Source organism: Zea mays, chromosome 5 (assembly GCF_902167145.1).
Source record: "Zea mays cultivar B73 chromosome 5, Zm-B73-REFERENCE-NAM-5.0, whole genome shotgun sequence".
Taxonomy (NCBI): domain Eukaryota; kingdom Viridiplantae; phylum Streptophyta; class Magnoliopsida; order Poales; family Poaceae; genus Zea; species Zea mays.
In genome coordinates this window covers 111559643-111567547 of record NC_050100.1, presented here as the reverse complement: position 1 = coordinate 111567547, position 7905 = coordinate 111559643, and positions in this window count along the sequence as shown.

The window sequence follows — 7905 nt, the reverse complement described above, 5'->3', positions numbered from 1 at the left end:
TTCTAAAATTCCAAAAGTCTAGGTTTAGGCCTACTTAAATACAAAATAATTCATGGTTAGGGCTAAAAATCTTGGGACTATTTTTTTATTAAATACTAGAGGAATTTAGGAGTTTAGTAAACTTGGTATCATGACTTTTTCATTTTTCTATAATTTTCTATAAATTCCCTAAGCCTGGCAGAAAAAGCAAAGGGAAAATGATGAATAGTAATGGGCTGAAATCAGCCCGAGTCGGCCCACGTCCAGGCGGAACGCGCGCGCGCGCCCCCGTGTTGGACAATTTGCGCAGAAACCCTCAGAAAATTGAATAACCAGTAAAGAACCCTTAGCACTGTTTCATTGTCTCTCTTACATTTACACAATACCCCTCGCACTTTTGCTTCTTCTCCAACCCAAACCCTGGCAACGGCGCGCTCGCCGTCGGCCATCTCTCCGTGGGAACTTGCCCCAAAAGGCGATGACTGACCAAATTAAGCGTTGCGCTAGCATCCCCGATCCCAGGTGAACCTAGTTCATCCCCTAATTGAGCTAGCCCGAGCCAGAATCCCGTTTGTTCACGATGACGGCAAGTACCGAGGGAAGATCAAACTGTTCCCGGTGACTAGGTTCGGCATCGTTCAATTTCCATGTACGGTAGTATCACTACACCCTAAGGAAGCTAGAACAAACAGTAATTGGGCTGGAACTACCTCAGGTGACGCTAGCCACAGAAGAGTTATCCACGGCGGCGCGGAAAACCAATTTGGGGGAAAACCCGAAGTAAAGCGCAATGGTGGATGATCGGAGGCGAGGGCGGGTGCTCTGACTTCGTGACAACCTAGCGGAGCTCACTGGGCATCAATTTATAAAGAGCGATCGTGAGTACGATGAATTTGGGCGGAGGATAGCTGTCGGTAAGAAAGGAGAGGAGTCACCGGAGGCCCTCAACGTGGCATTTACTAGGCTAAATCTCCGGCGACAGAGAGGCTATCTTCAGCAACCTACTACGACGTGGTAACAAGGCTGGTAGCGTGGCGGACACCGATGAATGGCGATCATTGTGGCGACGGTCGTGCGGCCACGTTGTGGCGCAAGTGGGTACGGCGACACGCCGGCCACAGTGCCCCGACCACATCCACGGCGAGATCTTTTCACTCGGAGTCGTTATCCGCGCGTTACTGGGCGCGAATCGTAAAGCCGGCGCGAATCCGAGCGCGGGGTTGCCGGCGGCGAGGTGCACTGCACCTAGAATCCTCTTCAGTTACTGTACCATGGGAAGCTTCTTCAGTGCGCCTGACCGAGCAAGTTTGAGCACGATTTACTCCACATTTTGTGTGACAACATGATCATCCATCTGCATCGAAGTTCTTGAGCTATAATCCATCTTCAATTTTGCTATAGCATCCACAGTAAAATTATCACTGGATCCTACTCGAATTCAATCCCAAAATTCCTCTGACTTCATTGGTGACCACAATTCAGTCCAAGGGTTGACTGACATGCCAACTTCATGCCTAATTATCTCCTATTTTTGTACAACACCAATGCTTAATCACTTAAGCAAAGTTATACTCCTAACATAGCTCTATAAGTTTGATGCATTGACTTAGGGCAAATTCCTCACGAATAAAAAGATATAGGGCTCCAAAGTTGACATCAATATTCTGAATTTCAGACATAACCACATAGTGCTCAAGGGGTACTTTTGCAAATAAGTCCAATTTCCTCCACATTACTTGAAAATCCTTCAATATGAGAGTTACTTGGTTTATGGTGTTCTATCATTTTGCTATTTGCACTTTGGTCCAAAAGTGCCTAAAATTTACATGTACCCCCTAGGGTTCCAATTAGGGTTTTCTAGGGTTCCTTTTAGGGTTTTGAGTACTTTAGGGTTTTTGTGCCACTAAAGTCCATTAACTTTGATATCTTGTGAACATTTCTAATGTCTTTTGAGATTTTTACTCATTTTGGCTCCACTTTCATCCATAAGCCCTAATTTAGGGTTAAGTACCCTACCCTAGGGTTAATCACACATCAAGTCACCTCTTCACAACTTGTTTGAAAATTTTACCTAGTGAATGCATTCTAGGTGTGACAATGAACATGAAATGTCAATGTACATGATGTTATGCTCAAGTTTTAGTGCCAGTAACACCAGAAGTGTTACATCCTTCCCCTGATAAGAGAATCTCGTCCGGAGATTTAAGATCCTAGGGTATGTAATGGAAAAGGAAACGCATCACATCTATATTTCATTATTTGTCTTACAAAGCAGGGGGTGGTATGGGGTTCATTCCTCTTATACCATTAAATATACATATGTTACAGATTACATGAAGCTAAAAAGCCAGGGAAATTCTTTTCCAAGAAGTCTTGAGTCTCCGAGGTAGCTTCATCTTCAGCATGCTGGTTCCATTGTACCTTATAGAATTTAAGAGCCCTTTTTCGGGTGATCCTGTCCTTCTGATCTAAAACTCGAATGGGATGTTTGGAATAAGTCAAATATTGTTCTAAGACAACATCCACCACATCGATGGTTCGATCAGGAACCCGAAGGAACTTCTTTAATTGAGATACATGGAACACATTATGTACTGCAGATAATGTTTCTGGTAGTTGAAGTCAATATGCCACTGGTCCACATTGTTCAAGAATGGGAAACGTGCCAATATATCGGGGTGTCAGCTTTCTTTTTACCCCGAAACGGTTCACACCCTTCATTGGTGATACTTTCAGGTACACATAATCTTTGACTTGAAAGAACAAAGGCCGACGTCGTTTGTCTGAGCTTGAACTTCTTTCCAGTGGTGTCTTATCCGTTGAACCTTTGTTTCTGTTTCCTTGACTAAGTCAGGCCTGAAATACCACCGTTCTCCAAGTTCTGACCAATTCAAGGGTGTTCAGCACCGTCGCCCGTATAGTGCTTCGAATGGTGCCATCTTAATGCTCTCTTGATAGCTATTATTATAAGAAAGTTCTGCCAATGGCAGACATTCATCCCATTTTTGCAGAAATTCCAAGACACATGCCCACAACATGTCTTCCAGTATTTGATTTACTCTCTCTGTTTGTCCACTTGTTTGAGGATGATATGCCGAACCGTGGATCAGCTTAGTACCCAGAGATTTGTGGAGCTCTTCCAAGAATTTGGATACAAATTGTGGTCCTTGGTCCGGCACTATTGTTTTTGGAACCCCATGTAAACTGAGAATGCGAGCAATATATATTTGAGCATAGGTGATGACTGGGTAAGATGTCTTGATCGATAGAAAATGGGCTATCTTTGTAAGCCGATCAATTATAACCCAGATAGAGTCAAAACCTTTGGCTGTCTTGGGCAATCCCACAATGAAGTTCATACTAATATCTTCCCATTTCCAGGTTGGGATGGGCAACGATTGCAGTGGTCCAGCGGTTTTCATGTGTACTGCCTTGACACGTCTACAGGTGTCACAACTTGCCACATAGCGTGCAATCTCAATCTTCATTTTTGTGCACCAATAGTGTTGCTTTAAGTCTTGATATATCTTAGTACTTCCGGGATGAATGGAATATCGACTAAGATGAGCTTCATCCAAAATCTATTGGCGGACTTCAGCATCTTTAGGCACAGCTATGCAATCATTAAATCATATTATCCCTTGGTCATCTTTTCTGAAGCAATTTGCTTTGTCGGCTTCTATTTTCTCATGAATATGATTCATACCCTTGTCAGTTCTTTGGGCATCAATAATTCTCTGTAGAAGGACTGACTCAAGCTTTAATTGTGTCAAAGTTCCGTGTTGTATCATACCTAGGTTTAACTTTTCCAATTCTTGGCATAGTGTGGGGTCAGGGATGCTTACTGTAAGACAGTGACAGGAAGCTTTGCGACTCAGTGCATCTGCCACCACATTAGCTTTTCCTGGGTGGTAGTGGATTTCCAAGTCATAATCTTTACTTAGCTCAAGCCATCTTCTCTGTCTCATGTTCAGTTCTGACTGGGTAAAGATATATTTCAGACTTTTATGATCTGTATATAAATGGCAAGTATTTCCCAGCAGATAATGACGCCATATCTTGAGGGCATGAACAACTACATCTAATTCCAAGTCATGAGTTGGATAGAGCTCCTCATGCCGGCGTAGTTGTCTTGAAGCATAGGCTATGACTCGGCCCTCTTGCATTAGGACACATCTGAGTCCACTGCCTGATGCGTCACAATACACATCAAACGGCTTTTCAATGTCCGATTGAGCCAATATCATAGCAGTGGTTAATAGCACCTTTAATTGCTTGAAGGCTTCATTGCATTTTGAGGACCAGTCAAACTTGGTATCATTCTTCAATAAACCTATAATAGGTTTAACAATCTTGGAGAAATCCAGAATAAACCTGCGGTAATATCCAGCTAGTCCAAGGAAGCTTCGAACTTGATGTACTGTTGTTGGCGGTTTCCATTCTAGAATATCCTGGACTTTGCTAGGATCGACCGCAATTCCTTTTGCAGATAATACATGTCCCAAAAATTGGATTTCCTCCAACCAAAACGTGCATTTTCTGAACTTAGCATAAAGCTGATGCTCCCTTAAGCGCATTAGCACGATCCGTAAGTGCTTAGCATGGTCCTCTTCATTTTTGGAATAGATCGAGAAATCATCAATGAAGACCACCACAAATTTATTAATCTCGGGCATAAATACCGAGTTCATTAAGTATGTGAAGTGGGCTGGAGCATTTGTCAATCCGAAAGACATGACCAAATATTCAAATAATCCATACCGCGTAGTGAATGCGGTCTTGGGTATATCTTCGGGTCGAATACGGATCTGATGATAACCTGACCTAAGGTCAATCTTGGAGAATACCCAAGCTCCAGTATGTTGATCGAACAAAATATCGATCCAAGGAAGAGGGTATTTGTTCTTGATGGTGACCTCATTGAGGGGTCTATAGTCCACGCACATTCGAAGTGTCTGATCCTTCTTCTTGAAGAAAATTGTTGGACATCCCCATGGTGATGAACTAAGCCTAATGAACCCCTTCTCAAGCAAGTCTTGTAATTGAGTCTTGCGCTCTGCAAATTCATTAGGTGGCATTCGGTACAATCTTCTAGAAATAGGAGTCGTACCGGGCTTGAGTTCAATCACGAATTCCACATCCCTTTTAGGAGGCAATCCAGGCAAGTCTTCAGGAAAGACATCTGGGAATTCACATACCACCGGAATATCCTGGATTTCGTGTACGATAGCTTCATAAACACGTCCAGATCGTTTGGCTGGGACAGCTACAGGGATGGACAATTGAATCTCTTCATGGCCATGGCTCAACTTAATGGTCCTTAAGTCTGTATTGTTATGGCCTTATGCTGGGCTAACCAATTCATGCCTAGGATTACATCTATGTCTTGGCCTTTTAAAACAATCATATTGGCAGGAAATTCCCGCCCGGCCAATGTTACTGGTATGTGGAAGGCTACTTCCTTAGTAAATATCCGTCCCCCAGGTGAATGGATAATAAATCCTTCCCTTGATTCAGTGCAAGGAATGCAATGCTTTTTCACAAAATTCTTGCTTATGAAGGTGTGGGATGCACCAGAATCGAAGAGAATAACCGCTGGGTAATTGGCAACAAGGTACGTACCCATCATTACCGGCTCGCCCTCCGGTCTCGTAGCCACTTGGGTATAATAAATTCGTCCAGTTTTCTTGAAATTTTTGCCCATCGAAGTATTAGTCGTGCTTCCCTTTCCTTGGTTGAAGTTCCCAAAGTTATGTTGGAAATTGGTTTTATTTTGCTTCGGGTATGGGTAGTCCTTGATGAAGTGTCCGGACTTTCCACAGTTAAAGCAACCAGTGGAAGAACTGGGGAGAGCAGAGAAACGAGTACCAGGGGCACTCGGGTGATTGGTAGGAGCGGGGGCAGTAGTGGGACGAATAAAAACAGGCTTCTTGAATGGGTATGAAGGTGGGTGAGGCGAAGAGCGATTTAGATTAAAAGGTCAGATCACCAACCTGGTTCTCTTCTCAGGCCCTTGATTTGACTTTTCACCTCCAAACCCCTTTGATTTTCCGTGTCCTGGAATTTTAGCTTCCACTGCTAGTGTTGTACTGACAGCCCTGGTATAGCTAAGGTCCAGGCACATCACCATTTTCTGCTGAAGCCTGTCATTAAGTCCCCTCATAAAACAATTCTCTTTCTTTAAGTTAGTATCCACCTGGTTAAGGGCATACTGAGAGAGGTGGTTGAATTTGTTGAGATACTGCATTACAGTATCTCCTCCTTGCCTCAACTGGATAAACTCTTCTAGCTTCATCTGGAGTACTCCCTCTGGAATATAATGCTCTCGGAATGCCAATTTGAACTCATCCTAGGTAATCTGATGCCCAACTGGTTGAATTGCTGAAAAAATCGCCCACCAAGTACTAGCATGCCCTCTTAGTTGTTGGGCAGCAAACAATGGCTTCTGCGTCTCTATGCAGCGAATCAACCCAAACTTCAGTTCCATAACTCTTACCCACTCATCAGCTTCTAGAGGTTCTTCTGCTTTAATAACGAGCGGGGGTCAAGTCTCAAAGAATTCCTGATATGTAGTTTCACGTTGTCCTTGAGGAGGAACTCTCCCACCATGTTGTTGGAACTGATTGCCCACCATTTCGCGCAAGAAGCGCGTATTATCCTCAGTGGCATTGACTAGGGAAGCGATAGCCTCGGCCAAAGTAGGTGATACTGGTGGTGGGTTGGGAGTATCTTCCCCACCACGGGAAGTCCCCGCGCCATCATGTGCACGAGTCCATGATGGCATCTGAGGCAAAGAAACATTTGGAAAAAATATAACATGCCAGCATACACCATCATATTACATTTCCAAAATGTAATAATTATACAGACTCCAACGTACAACTTGACTTCATTACTTATTTTACATAAGTATAATAACTAAACTATACTCTTCTAGTCTTCTTCATCCTTTGTTGCTTCATTTCCTGCTGTAGTAGACCGTTCGTCAGCAAGATTCATGGAAGGATGGGGCTTAAAAAGGTCCAACTCCCCCTCAGGTCCTTCATTTTCTGTTCCTGAGGGTCTGGCTTCCATTGCAGCAGTGTCGAAAGGCACGTCCGGGTGCAGTCGAGCATACAATACATGTACTTCTTCATGTAAAGTATTATAGTACACTTGCAGGTTATCAAGGGTCGTGCTAAGCTCTTCCACACGAGCTCGAGCTTTTTCTTCGCGGTGCCAAGCGATCAAAAGCGAGTTAACGACCCAATCAATGGCCGAATCCCGCTCTGAGATCTCAAACCGCAAGCGGCTGACTTCAGCTGACAATTCAGCTATATGTTGGATGTCCTGCTCCCGTGCCATATTCCTATGGCGTAACTCTGACCGGAGTTGCTCCACCTTAGCTTCTAGGTCTCCAATTGGGTCGTTGGAGCCACTACTACTCCCTTCATGTCTAGGGGCTAGCTGATGGCGAGGCACACCAAAGGGTCCAGTAGATTTGCGTGCAGTTTTCCTTGTACGTGCCATATCTCCATAAGAGCGGAAGATTTATTAGTATATTTTTAAACATGATGCATGCATAACCTGATAATTATGGAATCAACTTTTGTTGATTCCCAACTTCCTATATATTGCACTCTGTTACTCAATTCTACAAGATAAGGGACTACCAGAAAACGATAGGGTAAGAATGAAAGAATATTTCTAGGTGAGAATTTGAAAATTCTTTTGAAATACTACGTAATATCTGAAGAGATGGGTTTCGCTCCGACACCAGCTATGACGGAACCTCCCAAGGTATTAGGCCCACCTACATGTCCTTGTCCTAAGGACCTTGGACAACCCTGTAGATGCACATAATCACTTGACAAGTTCGGTACTGTATCTTTATCATTCCGCCCAAGAGCGCTTCACCCGTCATGCAGATATTACATCACAACAGAG